Source organism: Ceratotherium simum, chromosome 9 (genome assembly GCF_057802395.1).
Source record: "Ceratotherium simum simum isolate JZ-2026a chromosome 9, ASM5780239v1, whole genome shotgun sequence".
Taxonomy (NCBI): Eukaryota; Metazoa; Chordata; class Mammalia; order Perissodactyla; family Rhinocerotidae; genus Ceratotherium; species Ceratotherium simum.
This window is the reverse complement of record NC_141908.1, coordinates 40,480,408-40,502,302: the sequence shown is the minus strand read 5'-3', so window position 1 is coordinate 40,502,302 and position 21,895 is coordinate 40,480,408. Positions and strand designations below refer to the sequence as shown.

Below are 21,895 nucleotides of genomic sequence, written 5' to 3'. Positions count from 1 at the left end.
TCTCCGGCCATGCTGAGGCCGCGTCCCACATATAGCAACTAGAAGGTTGTGCAGCTATGACATACAACTATCTGCTGGGGCTTTGGGGGGGAAAAATAAATAAATAAAATCTTTAAAAAAAAAAAAAAATGAAAAGACAAACCACAGTTTGGGATATATGGGGATATATTGGGATAAAATATTTGCAAGTTATATCTCTGATAAAAGACTTGTATCCACAATGTATAAAGAACTCTCCCAAACTCAGGAACGAGAAAACTTACAACCCAATAAAAAAAATGGGCAAACGATTTGAATAGATACTTCACCAAAGATAACATAAGGATGGCATATAAGCATATGAAAAAATACTCAACACTATTAGTCATTAGGGAAATGCAAATTAACACACAAGCAGATACACTGCTGTTAGAATGACTAAAATTAAAAAGACCACCCCAAGTTTTGGCTAGAATGTAGAATATCTGGAGTGCTCATTCACTGCTGGTGGGAATGTAAAATGGTATAGCCACTTTAGAAAACAGTTTAGCAGTTTCTTAAAAAGTTAACTACATACCTACCATATGATCCAGCCATTCCACTCCTTGGTGAACTCAAAAAGAGTGGTAACACATCTGCATAAAATGTTGTACATGAATGTTCATAGCAGCATTATTTGTAATAGCCAAAAGGTGGCTATTACAATTCAAACATCAATCAACTGATGAATAGATAAATACAACCTGGTATCCATATGATGGAATACAACTTAGCAATAAAAGTGAATGAATAATTGATACATGTAACAAAATGGATGAATCTCAAAGTAAGTATACTAAATGCAAGAAGCTGGACAAAAAAAAATACATACCATATGATTCCCTTTATATAAAATTCTAGAAAATGCAAACTAATCCATTGTGATTGAAAGCAAATCACTGGTTGCCTGGGATCAGAGATTTCTGTAACGTGGAAGAGTGTGAGGGAGGTATGATAAAGGAGCATGAGGAAATTTTGGGGGGTAATGGATATATTCATAATCTTGATTATATTGATAATTTCACAGGTATATACATATGACAAAAATGATCTAATTGTAAACTTTAAATATATACAATTTATTGTATGCAGATTATAAGAATTCCTCACTTTGCGCAGTTGCAATATGCACAAATTTCAGTCAGCATGTTCAATTAAATCGCACCTATCTGCTAAAAACATGGTTCAAATTTAATTTGCCACAGAATATTCATTGTAAATAATTGCATGAATTACAAACTTTGCTGGTAGTCCTTCAGTCCACAAATCTCTTAAATAAATAACGGATGCACATTTTGATCAGTGACTAGTCACGTTACTTTTTCAAAGTCTGTTGATGATTTTTCACTGCACATCTGATTTTCAGTTCCTATACAGACAGCAAAGTATGTAGTTGTGTTGCCTTTTTGCCTCCAAGTGATCAATCCACACCACATTTTACCAAAATGGATAGTCAAAAGAGGGAATTGGCTGTTAAGGTTAATTGTATGTGTCAACTTGACAGGAACATGGTATGCCCAGATATTTGGTCAAACATTATTCCAGATTTATCTGTGAGAGTGTTTTTGGAAGAGATTAACATCTGAATCAGTAGACTGAATAAAGCAGATTGTCTCCCTAATGTTTGTGGTCCTCATCCAACCAATGAAGGCCTGAATGGAACAAAAAGGCTCACCATCCATTGAGTAAGAGGGAATTCCTCCTGCCTAACTGATGAGCTAGGACATAAATCTTTTCTGCCTTTGGCTCTTCTTGAGTCTCTATCTTGCCAGCTTTTGGACTGAAACTTACACCATTGACTCTCCTGGTTCTTAGGCCTTGGGACTCAGTCTGGAACTACACCATCAGCTCTTCTGGGTCTCGGGCTTGCTGACTGCAGATCATGGGACTGGACTTCTCAGCCTCCGTAATCATATAAATCAATTCCTTATAATACATCTCTTTATATATATATATACATATACATACATATATAATGTCCTGTTCTATTTCTCTGGAGATCCCTGGCTAATATAGATTTTGGTACTAAGAAGTGGAGTGCTGCTGTATCAAACACCTAAAAATGTGGAATTGGCTTTAGAACTGAGTAATGTGTAGAGGCTAGAAAAGTTTTGAGGTACATGCTAGAAATATGGACGTTAAAGGCAATTCTGGTGAGAGCTCAGGAAGAAAAAAGAAGAGCTGAGGAAAAAGCTTCCATCTTCTTAGAGAATACATAAATAATCATGTACAGAATGTTGGTAGAAATATGGGCATTAAAGGCCATTCTGGTGAGCTGTCTGATGGAAATGAGGAACAGGTTATTGGAAACTGGAGGAAAGGTAATCTTTGTTAAAAACTGTCAGACAACTTGGCTGAATTGTGTTCTTGGTTTTGTGGAAGATAGAACTGGTGAGTGATGAAATTTGATATTTAGCAGAGGAGATTTCTAAGCAAAATGTTAAAGGTGTGGCTTCAGTCCTCCTTATTGCTCATAGTAAAATGTGAGAGGAGAGAGAAGAATTGAAGACGTAATTATTAAGCAAAAAGTAACCAGAATATGGAGATCTGGAAAATTTTCAGCCTACTTATATTGCAAAAACTGTAAAGCTTATTCTGAAGAGAACACTAAGGATGTGGCTGAACAACCATTTGATAAAGAGGTCATGGGTGCAACTCATGGATTTAATCAGCCATTTCAGCAGAAGCCAGGAATAGAGATGGGATTATACCGGCAGAGACCCTGTCAGTTTGAACTAAAGGGGACAGAGAAAGCAGGACAGAATGAAGGATGGCTGTAGGACTTTTTGGATTCTATAGGACAGGACCAAGGACCTATTCAGCTACAGACATGCACTATTCTTAAAGAAAAGTGAGAGGGCCACAAGGGCAGCACTGCCCTGTGGAGCTATACGAAATACACTGCCATCCCAGTGGGCCTGAAAGGTGGGATATTGAGCCAAAGAGAATTATTCTCAAGCCTTAAGATCTAATGGAATTTGCCTTGCTATGTTTTGGCCTTGCTTGGAACTCATCACCTCTTCTCTCTTTCCTTTTTCTCCCTTGTGGAATGGGAATGTCTGTCTTATGCCTGTCCCACCATTGTATTTTGAAAGCACATAACTTGTCTGGTTTCACAGGTTTACAGCTGGAGAGGAATTTTCTCTTATCTCAAATCTCACCCATATCTGATTTAGATGATATTTAGATGAGACTTTGGACTTTAGACTTTTAGTTGATGCTGGAATGAGTTAAGACTTTTGGGGCTGTTGGGATGGAATGAATGTATTTTGCATGTGAGAAGGACATGAATACTGGGGTGCCAGGGGTAGTACCTTATGGACTGAATGTTTGTGTCCCCCAAGATTCATACATTGAAACCCTAACCCCCAAAATGACTGTATTTGGAGATGGAGCCTCTAAGTAATTAAGCTTGAATGAGGTCATAAGGGTGGGCCATGATCCAATAGGATGTGTCCTTATAAGAAGAGACACCAGAGAGCTCATGCTCTCTCTCTCCACCATGTGAAGACACAGCAAGATGGCAGCCACCTACAAGCCAAGAGAAGAGAACTCAGAATAAAGCGACCTTGTCAGCATCTTGATCTTGGGGTTTCCAGCCTCCAGAATTGTGAGAAGTAAATTTCTGTTGTTTAAGCCACCAAGTCTAGGGTGTTTTTTATTGCTGAGCAGACTAACACTGACAAAGATGAAAGTGCAGCAAAAAACTAAAACGGGATAATACTGTTAGTGAAATTCAAATCTATCTGAAATGGAGTTGTAGATGAGGTACTTGACCATAGGAATGTTGACACTGCTGTCATTCAAAAGACGGTAGATATTGTCAGAGGAATTTAGTGAAGAAAGTGGTTGTGACGAAAAGGATTAAGATGTCCCAGAGGAAGTCATTCAGTAAAACAATTCCCAAAATAACTCTTGGCAATATTTCATGATATTGAAAGAGCCAAGGATAAAATGTTGGATCCAATATCATCTTATCAGTGAGGCCCTTTTTCACTATTCCTAGAACTTCTTGTACACCTTGCCTTCACGATTTTTCTCCATAATACTTATGACAATCATATATAACAGAAATCTTCAAACTATGGCCAGTGGGCTAAATCTTACCTACCACCTGTTTTTGTACATAAAGTTTTCTTGGAACACAGCTATGCCCACTTTTTCACATGTTGCCTATGGCTATTTCTTCACTACAATGGCAGAGTTGAGTAATTGCAACAAAAACCCACAAAGCCTAAAACGTTTACTATTTGGCCCTTTACAGAAAAGGTTTGCTGACCCTGATATACACTATGTATTTGCTTGTGTGTTTATTGCCTGTCTTTCCCCACAAGAAATAAGCCCTTTGAGGGCAGGTTGTTTTTTTCATTGCTGCTTCCCTAGCAGGTAGAATAGTACCTGGCACATAATAGGTGTTCAGTAAGTATTTCTGGAACAAATGACTGAATGAAAGAAAATACATGATACGGTAAAGTAATTAAAGGATATATTAAAGGATTTTAGGCTTTAGAGACAAAAATTCTTCTAGATTTATAAGCTTTGTTATTATGTGTCATTATTATCAAAAAAATAATATGCTTTCAATTAAGCATATTTTCAATTAAGAAAAAAAATTCCTGTTTAAAGATGGTAAAAAGAAGCTATAGGAATTTCCCTCCTCTGATACCTAACAATATGAGCTACAATTTTAAAAAAGTGGTAAGAACAGCAGAACCAGAAGAAACAAAAGAAGACATTCACAGTAGTAACCAGAAATGAGAAACAGGATACAGACTCATGTCATACATTTCAAAAGATGATAGCCAAGGAAAGAAACAGCAGATTTGCTGAAGCATAATATGGCATCCAGCCCCACATCTACTCCCCAAAAGCTTATCTTAATCTCAAGATTAATAATGATCTTGAGATTCATCATTAATACACCTAAAATAGTAGAGGAATAGATGTATAGTGTCTCCTTACATTTTTCTTTTTCCTGCTGTGTGAAAGTAGAAACAGCTGCTGGGAAGAGATGACTGAAAGGTGAAAATGAAGGATTAGGAATGATTTCCTGGCAGAAGCAGAGGCATCAGGACTCCTGAATTGAGGTGATGATCTAAATCTCAAGGGCCATCTCCCTATGGGAATAAAATATGTGCCCTCCCCCAAGCAGTTAGGGTGAACCTCCAAGAAAATCTCAAAGAACTGAACCCAGTTCCTCCAACAAAAGCCATACATCAAAGCTGCCACAAAAGCTCCAGCTGAATTGTCTCCCTCTCTTCTTATACTTGAGCCATACTAAGTAGCTCACAGTTCATAAATTTCTTCTTTGCCATTTTTAAAGATCTAGCTTATATTACCTTGTTTCCAGGTGATTTCTGCCATTTGTTTTGCTTCTCAGAAGGTAATTTCTCTTTCTTTTCGATTGCCTCTCTTCAGTGAAGAAAGAGAGAGAGAGAGAGAGAAAGGTTATAAAAAGTAATTCGAGTTAATATGGGCTAGGGATATTTTAAAGTCATTGACCCTCTTTTAAACAAAACCTGATGACATTTTTGGTACTTAAAAGGCAGCCCTGGTGGTCTAGTGGTTAAGATTCATGCCCTCATCACTGTGGCCCAGGTTTGTTTCCTGTTGGGGAACCGCACTACCCGTCTGTTTGTTGTCATACTGTGGTGGCTGCATGTTGCTGTGATGCTGAAAGCTATGCCACCAGTATTGCAAATACCAGCAGGGTCACCCATGGTAGACAGGTTTCAGCGGAGCTTCCAGACTAAGACAGACTAGGAAGAAGACGCTGGCCACCCACTTCGAAAAAATTGGCCATGAAAACTCTATGAATAGCAGCGGAACATTGTCTGATACAGCGCTGGAAGGTGAGAGGATGGAGCAAAAAGACAGGGCAGGGTTCTGTTCTGCTGTACACAGGGTCACTAGGAGTTGGAATCTACCTGACGGCACTAACAACAAATTCTGGTAAAACAGTAAAAGCTTCCCAGAATAAGCACAAAGTAATGCTTTCCAGTAGTTTTTGTCTCTAAAGGTGGATAAGACACTAACACAGGAAGTATTAATTCAGTGTTGCACTCAGAGCAAAAAGACACAGTTGCCAAACTTATTAAACCAATAGCAAAATAATAAATATTATGTCTGGCTAGAAGTCAAAATCAACAATTGGCATAATTTCTTTAATGTGATGCTTTTGGACATTATAATATCAATGATATACAATATGAAAGCACAGTTACTCTAACATGTGCATGCTAATAGATACCTTGGCTTTACAGTTGGATGAAACCTTCCATGTGAAGAGTATGAATGAACTTTTTACCTATGTGCAGTTCATTTATGAGAGAGATGCTTGACAACTTCTTGGTTTTTTTTTTTGAGTCACTGAAAATCAATGCTAAAGGGGAAAACATTTGAAAAATTTGGTTTGTGATTATTTTGTAAGCCAAAAAATATTCTGGAAAAGGTGTGTTGGAATCAATATTAACACAGAACAAGCTATAGGACAAGGAACAACATCACTACGTGAGTTAAAGAGTTGACACTCGAATATTATTTCTCACACTGCATTATTCCCAGAGCACAATTGTGTGTAAACAATATGAACTCTGATCTTGATTCAGTTTTTAAAGTAAGTATCAAAAATTGTGCTTATGATTGAATTTTGGTCCTTAAGTGTGTATATTTCAGACTGCTGTGAAAATAAATGAGTAGTGAATATAAATCTCTGGTTTTCCAATTTGAAACATGCAGGCTGTCAAGAGGGAAGGTAGTCATATGAATTTTTGAAATCAGATATGAGATAAAAATATTTCTTCATGAACCTATAAAAGACCATTTCTGTGATTTCAGAGGACTTGCCCAAATGGCATGTGTCAGCACCTTGAATAGCTTGAAACTATCCTTCAGGGCTAAATTATTACAAAGTTTAATGCTGAAGATAATAAATCAGGACAAACTATAATGCAAAGACGACTTAATCGCTATGAGATGGACTTTGGATTAGGATAGGCATCCTCCTTCCCCCATCTCCACTCAGAAAAAGTAATCATTGCTTCTGATGAGCACTCATTTTGCTTTGAATACCTCTGTTAGAGTACTTATCACATTGTATAAGATATTTTGGGGTGTTAACACTTCTCAGTTGGACTGTGCACTCCTCAAGGGCTAGCAATTGTACTCCTCCCCAACAAAGGTATGCTGGTAAATCTTTAAAAATGACTTTCTAGGAATAAAAATGTGTGTGTGTGTGTATACACACACACACACATATACAGACATGCAATGTATATATATATACAGTATTTTTTATTATTTGTAAATTGTATATATATACACAATTATGTTTTATTGTTTCTAAATTGTATATATACTATATGTAGTATATAAATTGTGTATATGTATATGTATATACATACATGTGTATATACATGTATATATGTATGTAAATTATATATAAATTATATATATACTGATAAAATATATAATTCTGTATTGTAAAATCCATATAGCCAATTGATTCTCACAGAATGCTTTAGTTGATTTTTACCAAACTCTTGTGTCTGTAGCCCTGTCTGTAGCCAACCTATAGTTGCAATTGTTGAAGAATGTAGTTCTGACATAAATAATGGTCATTGATATTTTTGTTTAAGTAAATGAGTAAGATGAAAATGAAACGACTTCACCTTTTCATCAATGATTCAAGCAACTTCTTGCTAACTTGTTAGTAGTTTTCAAATATTGGAAGATTATTATTTCCCCATTTTTCATGCTATTTCAATGTAACACGTTGTTTAATTTGCATTAACATTTTTTGCATCACTTTCTTAAGCCTTTTAAAGTATCAACAAAACTTTAAGTTATGCCCGGATTTGTAGTGTTTGCCAATTTCCATGGTGTAAACATCCTCACCATGGTCAATTTCAAGCCACCAACATGACATCACTGAACACAAAGTTGGGAAGAGATGGGCAGTAGCAGACCACTGTATAGTTTATTTGGCCATACTACAATGGACATAAATAACCAGAGGCACATAGATGACAGTAAAGCATAGTAAAATACGAATTGATCAGTTTTGAGTGTTTGTTTGTTTTTAATATAATTTAAGTTTGAAAACATTTTTGGTAATAACTGAGTTTAACAAACAACTTGCAAAATTCCTGAAAATTTAACATTTGACTGTCATGAGCTGGTATGAGTTGGATTCAGCACATTGCTGCCCCTGGAGTGGTGTTGTGCATACTCTACACATCCTAATATGATGTAATTCAATCAACTTAATTATATTCATCATTATGCCCTTGGCTTTCATGGAGGACTGCTATGGGAAAGACCATACAAATGATGTCTATACATTTGCTATAAAATTACTTCAAAAACTTTGATATGTTACTCCAATGTTTTAAGTTTGTCTTGATGAATTGGTAAATTTCTTATTTACCAGATAAAGAGAATGGTATTATATTCCCTCTTTGTTTTTGTCTGCCTTGAATATATATACACACACACACACATATATGTATACACATAAACACACATACATATATATAAACACAATTTCAAATTAAGTTCCCTAAGGTATATTTGATAGGAAATGTTGAATAAATTCTTAATTTGTTTCCTTTATTTACCTTGTCCTTTATTAGTTTTCAAAATAATGAGTTGGTTCCCTAGCATCCTTCAAAGGTGAACAATGAGGTTTTTTAAAGTATCATTATGAACTCATATATTAAAATATATTTGTCATGTCTCAATCCATTGTAGTTACTCTTAACAAAATTCAGATTGTCTCATTTTGGGCCAGTGGGGGCCACCTCAAGTTTCCCTCTTCAAACTGGCTCTCAAATCCTTTTGACATGACCCCAATAAGCTTTGATAGTTTTCATGCTTAATGGTATGATAGGGTATGCTAGGCTTATCTTGGACATTTCCTATCCCAAACCTGGAATCAGTCTTTGCTTCAAGGAATTCTTTTTAAGGACAAATGGTGTTTAGACACTATAATCTGTGTACATGGGTGTGTGCTTGTTGCTACTGCAACAGCCCCTGTTTTTAGGCATTTATAGTGGGCAAACTAAGAAATGTGTATTTTTAAATATAAAATATGTAATGAGTTCATTCTAATACATCCAGTTCAAATTTAGGATCGGATATATTTTTTGTGTGTGACGAAGATTGGCCCTGAGCTAACATCTGTTGCCAATCTTCCTCTTTTTTCTTTTTTCTCCCCAAAGCCTCAGTACATAGTTGTGTATCATAGTTGTAGATTTGTAGCTCTTCTGTGTGGGATGCCGCCTCAGCATGGCTTGATGAGCGATGAGTAGGTCCATGCCCAGGATCTGAATCCGCGAACCACGGGCCCCTGAAGCAGAGCGTGTGAATTTAACCCCAACACTACCAGGCTGGCCCCAGGATCAGAGTTTTTATGTAAATCATTGATTTTACATCTGCTTCTTTTTTGTCTCACATGAAAAATTAATTTCAAAAAATACCAACTTAATTACCCATTTGCTTTTTCTCAGGCTATACATGCAACAATATTACAATAACACCACTAATAATACCCCCAAAATATGTTTAGAGATAACAATTTAAGTTCCTGTTTTGTCATTTCTGCTTTAAAGTTCTTTTTTTTAGTTTATATCCTATAATGGATATATTGTGAAATTATTGTGTTTGCATGTGGTTTTTTAAAAATTATTTAAATTATTTAAAAATTTTTGTGTTTAAAGTCACTTGGAATATTCTTCTCTGTATGGTTATGCCAGCAACTCTATATACAATTTATTCATTTATTTCATTTAGCTGTCATTTTGATGGGACTGCTTTTTAGTTATGAAAATTATTTTATATGGTTCCAAAATCACATCTACAAAAAAGTTTTATGAGAAACCTTCCTACTATTCTATCTTTACTACCCTCCTCCCTTCCTCCTTGTAGCTAATCATGTTTTTTAAGGTTTCAACTTTTCCTTTCATTTAAAAAATTAAGTAAATATATAGATGAATGGTAGCTTACTATACATTTTTTTTCCACTTTACTTTTTTTACTTAACAATATATACTGGAGTTGACTGTGAAATACTTCATACTGCATATATTCTTCATTCCTTTTTAATAATTGCATAGTACTCCACTGTGTGCATATACCATAATAATTTAGCCATTTCCCTATGATGGACATTTGGGTCACTTCCAGACTTTGCTGTAACAGACAGTGCTTTAGTGAATAACTTCTGATACACCTATTTTATATTTTTGTCAGTGTTGGTCAGATTCTTGGAAGTGGGATTTGCTAGTCAAAAAATAAATGCATAAACAACTTTGCTAGATACTGTCAAATTCTCTCTTGTTGAGGTTTTTCCAGTTTTCACTCCAACAAGCAATATTTAAGAGTGTCCCTTTTCTCCACAAGAGCCTCACTAACAGGCTGTGTTGTGAAACTTTTGGATTTGTGTCAATTTGTTGTGAGGGAAATAGTATCTCAGTGATTCTTAATTTGCATTTCTCTTATGAGCAAGGTTGAGAATGTTTTCTATTTAAGGGGCATTTGCATTTCTTTTTCTGTAAAATGTCTGTTCATATCTTTCGCCATTTTTCTATCATGGTTTTGGTCTTTTATTTTTAGATATTCTTTATATATAGGGTTATTAAACTCTCATATAAGTTACAAATATTTTTTCACGGTTTCTCATTTGTCTGTATCCTTTGCTTGTGATATTTTTTCTTTTCTTTTTTTGCCATACAAAAAAGCTTTTTATTTTTATGTATTGAGATTTAGCAATATTTCACTTTATAGCATCTAGTTTTGACTCTTGCTAGGAACATTTTCCCTACTATTCAGTTATAGAGGAATTGACCCATAATTTCTCCTAGTACTTGTGTAGTTCAAATTTTTATATTTAAATGTGATATTTTTGAAATTTATTCTTTGAACAGATCCAAATTCATCTTTTTCCTTATGACTACCCAGTTATCTAAACACCACTTATTAAAAAGTCCATCTCTTCCTCACTGCTTTGAAATACAGCTTTTATGTATGTTCAATTTCCATATGCAGTTGGGTCAATTGCTCAATTTTCTACTGTGTTCTATTGGCCTTTTTTTCATGTGCCAATGCCAACTGTTAAATTGTAAAGGCTTTATAGCATGTTTTAATATCTGATATGACAACCTCCCCCCATTACCAATGCTCTTCTTTTTCAGAGTTTCCTGGGCTTGTTTTTTTTCTTTTTTAATTCCAAATGAATTTTATAATCAACTTGTGCTTATAACAGTGTTCTTAATCAGGAGTGTTTATCAGAAACACCTTCAGAGTTTTAAAAAAAAGAAAAGAAATACTTGGCCCCTTCCTAGTACGGGCCCCTACCCTGACCTAGTGAATCTCTGGATATTGGGCCTGGGTATGTGGATTTTGAAAAAGTTCTGCAGTTGATTCTGATAATCCCATTAAAAAGAAATGACCTATAAAGCATAAATTCAAGTTCTAATTCCAGACTACCTTATGATTTGTTTTCCCTTATGTATTCTGGACTTGACTTAGTGACTTCAGCATTTACTCAGTTCCCTAAGCTAGAAATCTTTCTAGTCTTTCTTAAGTGCTTCCTCTTTCTTAACTCTCCCTGTCTTCAGTTAGTCAACAATTTCACATTTTACCTCAAAAATATCTGGCTTTAAACCTCCAATGCCACTGTCTTTTACCATCTTTCTCATGGACTGTTAAGCAATCTTTTCACCCTATAATCTATCATCTGTACTGCCTACACAGTTATTGTTCCCTAAACACAAGGTCGATATGTCACTCCTTTGCTAACCTTTGTTGGCTCTCAGGATAAATTCAGCCACCTTACCATGGTACATTAGGCCTTTCACTCTCAGGTGCCAGCCTTCTGTATCCCTGTTATTCCACACCTCACATCGAATATTCTTGTTAAATTGAATTTCTCACTAGTGGAAGGACACTAGACCTCGTAGCTCTTTGTATTAAAACTTCTGGTTTCTTTCCCTTAGAATCCACCCTCCCTTCTTTGCCTGGTAAGCTCTCAGTATTTGTGATGCGGTTCAAATGGCATTTCTTCGATAAAGCTTTTTTTAGACTCCCAGTCAGAATTAGTTGCCTCAGCCTCTTTATTCTTGCAAAACTTTATTATTTGTATCTTTATATTATGATTTATGTGAGTCTCTAATCTCCCAGGAATTTCACACTTTCAACATCAACGAGAATGTAAGCTTTTCATGTTTTGCAGCCTCTAGCAGAGTGCATACATAGCATATAGCAAGCACTCAAATGTTTGTTCAATGAATGAAAACAAATAAAGCTTCATTAGTCTGTACCGACTGAAACAGAAACAAGATATGACAGTGGGCAGCTTGTTCTACTATTGAGATCTCTCGTTCGTTTGGGTTTTTGTAGTGAGCCTTCATAGACTTTATTCTCTGTATATGGCAATTCCTTACTCTTTGAAGATCCATGTACAGTACCTATATGTAGTAGTAAATTAGATATCTATCCATCTGTATATCTACCTATTTAAGAAGTTCTATCTTGGTCCTAAAAATAGATGCTGCTTTACAGAAGAAAGTGCAACAATTTAGTCTACAGTGGTGGCATAATTAGTCTATGGGATAGGTATATATCATATATAGAATTTCAGAAATATTTATCAGTAATATTGGAAAAGATCTGTTTGATCATTAAATTCTTTTACAGTTATGTACACGATTAGGTACTAATTTAGATGATAATCTTAGGTATAAGACTAAGTGCAATGGGAGCCAAATTATTTTCTAACTATAGTAATTATTTTCTTTTTTCCCCCCTCATCTCTATGACTATGTTGTAATCTCTGAAATGATCAAATGTGATAACATGAAAAAAAGAAAAGAATAATATTAAATAATTTAAGCACAGCTGCTTAGTAAGAGGGTATCAAATACTGGAGTAATGCAGTTTTAAATTTCTAGTGTTACCGTTATTTTTAAAAATCAGTTTTAAAAGTATAGATTAAATTGGATAATTAATATATTTGAATTACCAAATAACACCAAATTATTTTAAAAACATTAATGTAAAAATTGAGGCTTTTATGTTTCATTGAAATATAGAAATTCATCTTATGAATTTTAGATATCAATGTGAGTTTTTCATTAATCTTTTAATTATTGATTTCCATTTAACTGCATTTCATCTTTGAGAATGTTGCAAAAATATTTTCCAAACTTTATAAAGAGCTCTTGATGATAATAAAAATATAGTTTTTAAATACTATAAAGACACTAAAATCAAGCTCTTTTAACCACTTTCATCCTTTATTCCAACTGTTTGATGACACTGTCTTATTATTTCAACATTCAACCAAGGAAAAGACAACTTTGTATTGTATGCGGCTTCAACTTGAAATTATATATAAATACTCTTTAAAAAATGTTTGAACTTTGGCTCTAAAATCACCCAGGGGAATGATAGGAATTTTTAATATGAGTTTTTATATAAGTTAATCACTTTCATTACATATGTACCATTTTTTCTGTTGATTAGGCATATATCCAAAATTTAAATTAAGTGAACTTTATTATGTCAAAGATTTTTCCCACAAGTTTCTTCTCTAAAAACTAGGCAATGCAAATTACATATCCTTATGAAACCTATTGTTTGGAAAACCAATGTGCCATCCTCAAACCCAATATTATTTCAAAATATTATTGGAACGAAAAATTGAACCATGCTTTGCAGTGTATTGTTTAAAGTAGTTAAGTAAGAGATGTATTCTTAGTTATCTAAGTTATTTAAGTGTGCCATTTAACTTTATTTCAAGAGAAATGTTTTAAGAGAATTCTTTATGAAAATTGAGACTTGAATCTAGCCCTTTTTTTACCTTTTCAAAATTGAATATTTTCAACAGTAATGCTAGTGACTACACAAAGTGTCAGAAATGGATTGTTGAAATATTAATAATACTTTATTTATATGTAGAAATAGTGAATTGCCTTTACTTCCAAATGTTTTAAAATATTGTTTATTTGAATAATGAACACTATTATATAAAATGCATGAATTTTTTTGCATTTTGCAACTTTGTTACTTTGGATGGAATATCTAAAGGCTAGCATTTACACTTATATTTTAATCTATATTTTTCTTCTGGAACATTATTAGTAAATTTTGAGATTGTGGAACTGTTGACCCAGTCATACATGTACAGAGCTTGGCCTCTGAGTTAATTAAATATGAGTTAATAATATATTATAAGGAAATTATTGTCCTTATTACAGTTATTAGGTAGTTACTCAAATTATAGCTTCAAAGGAATGCAGAGCATGGAAAACTCAGGATTAAATTATGCATTTGAACCTTAGGCCAGCTTTTACTGTAGAGACAGTTTTCTGCTGAGAGAAATTGTATGTCATTGAAATTAAATGCTTTTCTGGGGATGGAAGGTTCCAGTTTTTAATGAAATTACTGAGTGTGGTGTAGTGAAATGATTAAAATCTGTATTCCGGGAATGTGGCAGGGAAAAAAAATCAATAAGTGCTAGCACAGCTTTGCTGCTCAACGTGAATCCTGAGAATGAAATAAACTACTACAAAAATAATAATTAAAAACATATCAGCACATTAATTTATTTAGCATCAGTCTTCTGAGACATCATCTTCACTAATTTTTAGCATACATTTTACTATGTAATGAGCAGCCTTCTTTTCAGATATCCCTATTAGACAGGCAGTATTTCTGCCCTTCCCCCAGTGCTCCTGCATTGCAATCATTGTACTTGCACTTATTATGTTACAAATGACCGAGGTAAGGCTGACATTCTCAGTGCATGCAAAAAGACCTAGTCTGCCAAGCTTTTTTTTTTCCCTAATGAAGCAGCTTTGTGAAATCTCCCCATGTGTTAATACTAATGAAGATCCTCCAGCACAATTAAAATCACAGCCAGTGGCTGAAGAGGAAACATAAAACAATAGCATCTTTTAAGATACATTTATCCACATATGTATGTACAAAATACACATATATGGTCAAATGATTCTTCTATAGCTTGCTTTTCACTTGCTCTTCATCCTGAAAATTAAATTATGCAATTTTTAATTATATGAACTTTGAGACTTTAATATGTTCTGGGGGAAAAACACTACCTGAATGAAAAATTTCTTTGAATTATATGTTTTGGCGTAATCAAGTGTTACTAAGCTAAGGCTTTTTTCTTTTTTAATCATTTTTAGGAAGCTATGGGGTGGTGTGTGGGAGGAGGTAATAGGGTGTACTTTACCTCTAGTTTAACTTTGTTTCAGGATCTTGGAATTGGGGGTGAAATGGGTAAAAAACAGAAAGTTGGAAGAGATTCTAGAGGTAGACAGCATACCTCGTGTGTAGTTTAAAGATGGAGCAATGGGCTACCACTCTTAACGTGATTTTTTTTAAAAAAGTGTTCGATTCCACACTTAGCTATCCTCCCTTTTTCTCTGACCTTTCAGAAACGGGGGGGAAAAAGCTATTGATATTAGCTTTTACAATTTTAACTTATAACTTTAAAACGATTTACTATTTAAACGTGTTTTATTTAAATTTTAACTCAGTGCATAAACATTACGGCCAGCTTAACATGTCCGTGTTAGGGCAGTAGCTTTTTATCCCGGGACCATCTTGCGTCCTGCTTTTTATTTTATTTTGAGTTCCAAACATCCACGAATTCTTGGCTTATTAATTTAGTTGGCTTGCCGACTTCAAATGAGTTCTAAATTTACGGACAAAAAAGTTTAGGTGGAAATGGTTAATCTATGCTCCCTATTCTCCAGTTTGTTTTTTAAAAATTACGTTTTCAATCCTATTTTTTGTCCTTTCTACTTTTACAAGCAAAACAAAACATTTAAGTTTCTTAACTTTTTCCTGGGACAAGGAACGGTGCAAACTCAAAGCTACGGTCTTCTTGGAAGGAAGAAGCAACCCCCTCCCTCCCTTGGCTCCTTTAGGAGCTGATAGGTCATTTATTATTGGAACTGAAATGGTATAAACAATTCTCTCTCTTTTTCCCCTTGTTAACAGCAACTTTCATTGTTAGAGAGAGGAGAGAGAGAGAAGCCTTGTTGGTTGACGTCACTTGGTTCATGAAGCCTTCGCCTAGAAGTGAAGCTGCTGAACAAACCTTGAGAAGAATCATCTCCTGCTTCAATCTGCTGCTGGATAGGAACTAATCAGAGAGCGAGAGGCGGAAGACGGAGACGGAGGGAGGCAAGGGCTTTCCCGATCACAAATCTCACCTCCGCTCCAACTCTCTTTATACTTTTCTTGCAAAAATAATAATAGAAATAAGGAGGTGGTGGGGTTTCCAAAAACAAAAATCGTAACCTTCAACCATCTGGGGAAGGCAAAAATCCCATCCACCGCAACTCAGTTCGAAAGTAAAGGTGAGTTTAAAAATCCTCGGGTGTGAGGGGTGCGGGTGAAGATAAAAATCCAAATGTTATAAAGCCGGTCGAAACAGAAAAGAAGAGACTACGCTCCTGCGAGCGGGTAGGATTCCGGAGTTGCTTATCTCGAGGCGCTCGCCCTGCCCGCCCTGCTCGCCCTGCCGCGGCTGTTTACTCTCGCCGGTCGGTGTGTCTCTTTGTTGTGCTGGCTGGAAGGCTGGGGTGGTGGTCGGGGTCCCGAGTGGAGTTTGGGGAAGGAGGACGCGGAGATGCGCGGTCCTGGGTGGGAGTTGGGGGGTGCGGTCTCAGGAGAATGTAAACTTTATTCCTAGCTGCTAGTGCGGGACTTCGGTCCAGCAGGGCCGGGGGCCGTGGTCCCCGGCGCGGGCGGACGCTGCCGCCGCGAGTCCGCCTCCTTTTGTGACGGCCGCCCTGCTCGGCCGCCCAGGCTTCGCGTCTCCTTCTTCCTCCCTTCGGCTTCCAGCGCTTAGGTCGCCGCCAACAGTTTTGCTTCATAAAAAACAACCTCTGGCACTGTTGCGATCGCCGTTTCTACCCGGGAATATCCGCTGCTGCCCCCCTCCCCGCCCGGGTAGTTTCAAGATAACCCCCCCACCCCCCGTCCTCCTCCGGCTGCCCTTTTTTGCCTCCGCCCCCTCTTCCCTCTAGGACTGATTAGCTGCGCCTGCCACCCCCACCCCCCAATTCAGGCCTCTTTTGCTCTCTCCCGGTGTAGTTTGGATCTCTAGAGTTTACAGAAAATGAACGGGGGGTGGGGGGTGAGGGTGCGTGGGAGTGGGGGCAGGTGGGACTGGGAAAAGATCTGGATACCTGGGAAGATCTATGTCTGTGCACAGAAGGTTAGAGGAGCATAGCTTTTTCGACAGTAATGTCTGTCTCCTAGCAGTTCTTCCCCGGGAACAACCGCCAGCTCTCAACTCTTCTTTGCTCTTTTAATCTTGTCGCTCCCCCTCCCCCCTTTCCCTTTCGCCGCTCCCTTCCCCTCAAAGTAGTTCCACGAACCCCAGAATTGGGACTTGGAAAAGGAAGGAAGTGTTTGGAGTCAGAGCTGGCCCTGCTGTTTGGGAGATTTTCTCTTCTTTTCTCTCCCTCTGTATTTATCTTTTGTGTGTTGCTTCCTTATAAAGAGAGAAGCAGCTGCAGTCCTTGGCCGAGTTGTTGAAATTTATCCCTTTGTGTATATTACAATATCCTCCATTTTTTTCCCCTGCCCTCTAAACAACAAGCGTTTCGCCATCTTGGGCAAATTTTATTCCCAAGTCTCTCTTTTTTATTTTTGAGGAAGGGAAAGAAGCCTTAGAAAGGTAAAAAGTGTGTCTGGATAAGACTCAAAGTTTAGGGAATGTTCAGGGGGCCCAGTGACATCATGTAAACTTTATCGAGAAATTTTCCTGAAAGTAAATTTTTCGCTTAATTTTTTGTGTTTTAAAGCACCGTGTAATTTACAGATTAATGATAAATTGTGCTGCTTATTTTTGTGTTCTGCTGTCAAAATGAACCCTCAGCGTCTCCACATTTTATGTTTTGGTAACAGGTGGAAAATTGTGTGCAAAAAATGGTATAAACTTTTATAGTGTCATTTGGTATTCACTTATCTTTTGTCTACGTGTTTTTTATTATTTAAAGGTTTCAGATGTTATTTTTAATCGGCATATTCCCTTTTTGATTTACTCCACTGTCTGCTGTGGCTTGTTATTTAATCAGTGTGGTTAATATTTACGTATACTTATCTTAGATTACATAGGTCCCCCTTTGTAATTAAATGTTCTATTTTTTATCTATTTCTTTAAATTTTGAGAAGATATAATTATTGAAAATTCCTGGAGATACTGGATACTTTCAAAATTTAGTAGCAGATATTAAGTCAAATGATTGGCAAAAATGTAGTTAGTATTTAAAAGGCAGAATTGATTTTAAAATATATTTTATAACCTCTAGCTGTAAGCTCTTTGTCAGCCATTATGAAAAGATAAACAATAAAAACTAGTGGTGTTGTAATTTGCTTGTCTAAAATAGTTTTTCACTTCACAAAAGTTCAGTTGGTCACATGACCAAACTTAATGATACACTGACTAGTATATAAATAAGAGGCACTGTAAATTGAATGGGAAAGTGGAATTCTGTCTCCTGTAGTAATTTTCAGTCAGCATATTTACCTCTCTTCTAACAAGGACATAAAACTGTCTGTATTTAATTTGCATTCTCTTTGTCTTCTGGGTTGGGGAAAAACACTCACTACTGTTAACTCGAAAAAAACTAACAGAAACAATTCTGAATACACTGAAAAGGTTTGTGTAACATAAAAACTTAGGTTGTTATGTGGTATGTTTTTATCTCTGTAGCAGTCTTCTTGGGTGTTATCTGCTATGCTATTTAGGTTTTGCTTTATGTAAACGCTATATAGAAAGCTTGACTGAATTGAATGTCTGCCATTTATGTGAATTGTAGGTAGGTGAAAAATGTTTAAATAGTTAAAAGCACATAGAACAGATGGTTCTAAATTATACATGCAACAAAGGACTAGAAGATTTGGCATATTATAAATGGCAAGCAACAGAGGATAAGCAGTTTAAGAGAATGGTAAAGTACATGTGATGTCTCACACCTATTGTAAACACTGTACATATTGTTACTGTACTGCATAATCAATAATGTAGACAACATTGAGGCCCTTGTAAGTTTCAGATAGAAAAAAGTAAGATTTTACAAATGTTTGAAATGATGATTGAATGTAAAATTATTTTAAGCCTATGATGACCAATAAGAGTCTTTTTTTTTTTTTTAGGATTTTTTTAGGAAATCAAAATGTATGCTTTAAAAATAGGATATTATTTATGAGAACTTAAAATTGTTGTATTCATATACTGGTTTGGAGACAAGTAGGAGTAGGTACATATTTTAAAATCCAGAGAATAGTACCTTTACTGTTCTCATGTGTTAAACTAGTACTGATCTGTAGCAGCATTACTTTTTCAAACACTACTAAAAATATTTTTAGACTATTCAGTCTTGGAAATGCATTTATTAGAATACTGTTGGCATAGTTTACTACATACTTATTAAATGAAGGAAGGGTATATTTTAGCGTTAATTTTTGAGTTTTGTACACAATGTTCCAATAATGGTTTTCCTTGGTGAATATAGTTTACTCTCTGTTTTAAAAATGTAAAGATTTTATGTAGTTTTAACCTTTCTAGAAGAATCTGAGTAATTATATTTAGCATTTTCAAAAGATTGGGAATAACTTAAAGTATTCAACTTGGCAGAAATTTGTTTTTATTTTTATAAACCATTTATTTAAAATGCATTGTAACACTGTAATGGAAACCTTGGAATTTTAATTCTGTTGCCCTTTCTCCCATTTCTTTGTTTGCATGTTTATTATAGAACTGCAGTGTAAAGGAGCAGATGTTTTGCCAAACATCCTGATGTGTTGCTTTTTCTTATGGGAGTGCATAACTGTTCCTTCTGATGCATCAACTTGACAGCTGGTTGATTTCATGGAGCTGCTAAGAAGCCATTAGTGGTGTCATTGAATTGAAACAGAACAGTCACTCCCAGCTTGAACTGCAATTGTTAATGTCTTTGTTGCTACTTTTGTGTTACTATACAAGATGTAGGATATCACAGTTGCATGCAAGTTCATGTTTTCTGTCTTATCTCCTTGAATTAGTGAGAGTATGTGTTAGAACTTGATTACTTTTAGGGTTAAAGATTTCTTAAAGAGATTTTAAGTTGTAGTTTCTGAGTTTTTGACCTAGTCCTACCAAAAGTACCGAAGGAAGAAATGATTTAACAAACAAAGTAATGTGGTGGTTCTGACCCCTAGATGAAATTATATCATCAAGGTTTAATGGTTTTTAATACGTATACTTGATATCCTGAAGGATTAATTAAATTACCTAGCTAGGTATTTTAAGAGGTTTCTGATTATATAAAATTAAATATTTCTTACCTTGGGGCTTAAAAATATTGTGCTTTATTTAATAAATGTTGACTCATTTGATTAAATATTTCTTTAAATTTTTGTTGCAGAAGATAATCAGAAGAGAAAAGAATTATTGAGGAAATGGGCAGTTTTGTGTTTAATTTTTTTAATAAAGAGGTGAAGATATTATTAATTGATTAGTAGTCATTTAATGATTTTAAAAATTGAAATTATATTTTTATTGTACTAATAACTTTTATTGATAGTTCCTACTATCAAACTGTAGTACTAAAGTGGTGTCAGATCATTCCATTGGTGCCTAAGTGCTTTGTATTTAATTTGCTTTTTTTTTTTTTTTTGGTGGGAGAGGAGATAGGAAGGAGGAAAGAGGAAGAATAAAGAGTGATAATCCCAACAGAGAAAAACACATTGAAAAAAACTTGTGTAAAAAACTTTAGGATAAGTTTAAGGGTATAATGTAGCTTATCACCATGTTAAGAGATCTTTTCCAGTCCCAATATTTATTGATTTTTGATTTTTAAATCTTTAAGTACATTAAGCATTTAAACAATTTTTCAGAGCATAAAATTTATAATATTTAAAATAAAATAGTTTGCCTTTAAAAAATACTCAAAATGTGAAGTTGATGATTAGAATATATAATTTGCTGAGTTAAATCCCACAAAAAGGGCTTCTTATACAACATAAACAAATTTTAAACACTTATAATACACTGCTGAGTGATTTCAGAATAATGATTTCCTAAGTTATAAGTTTATAGAGATGCTTTCTTTTTAAGTAGATCACACATTATTACTGAGATTAAAGCTAAGATTTATATCCAGGTAATATCCTTTCTCAACCCTTTTTATAAAATAGCCATACAGTTCCTTAAAAAGAAAGTCATTCTTTTACCTTAGCCTATGATTCAATTTTTAAGAAATATATTTACTCGTAACATATTTGTGTCAAGGCAGATACTCCTATAAACTAAATTTTGGTAAATTGAGTTGTATATCAAATGTAAACGGTTTTTTTCTTAAAAGAGTCTCAATGCTTTGCTCATTTTTAGAGATAATATAGTCTTAATTGTAGTGCAAATAAGCATCCCATAATTTAAGTAAAAATCATTCCACATTGGGTTTCTTAAAGGAAGGCGATTCAAAACAGAAGAGGCATAAAAAGTTTAAACTTTCATTCATAAAGTTTTCTGTTGACCATATTAATTTTGAAATTATGGGCAATAAATATAATTTAATTAATTTATAATTACATATGGAGTTATAAAATATTGGCAACATCTTTGCTGAAAGAAAAATAAAATGAATTCACATTACTTTAAAATCTATTTTAGATGCTGTGTGATTTGTGGTAAGTCATAATGCAGTTTGAGATGTAAAATATTTAGTAGTTCTGATATTTGTAAGTAAAACATTGAATTTTTTGAGTGAATAGGCTTTTATAAGAATATAAGGTGAAAATAGTTTTTATCTCACATATTTAAAAATTTTCTGTATAAGATAGGATGTTTTCA

The 21,895-nt window shown here is 34.9% G+C and overlaps 1 protein-coding gene across 14 annotated transcripts in view; it reads left to right on the top strand.

Moving 5' to 3' along the window:
- BAZ2B (bromodomain adjacent to zinc finger domain 2B) overlaps positions 1–21,895 on the top strand; it is a 384,776-nt gene that overhangs the window by 77,639 nt on the left and 285,242 nt on the right. For all 14 annotated transcript variants that reach the window (XM_014785922.2, XM_087435270.1, XM_087435269.1 and 11 more), the window contains exon 3: positions 16,048–16,409. The gene's annotated coding sequence lies outside the window, so the exon portion shown is untranslated. The remainder of the gene's footprint in view (positions 1–16,047; positions 16,410–21,895) is intronic.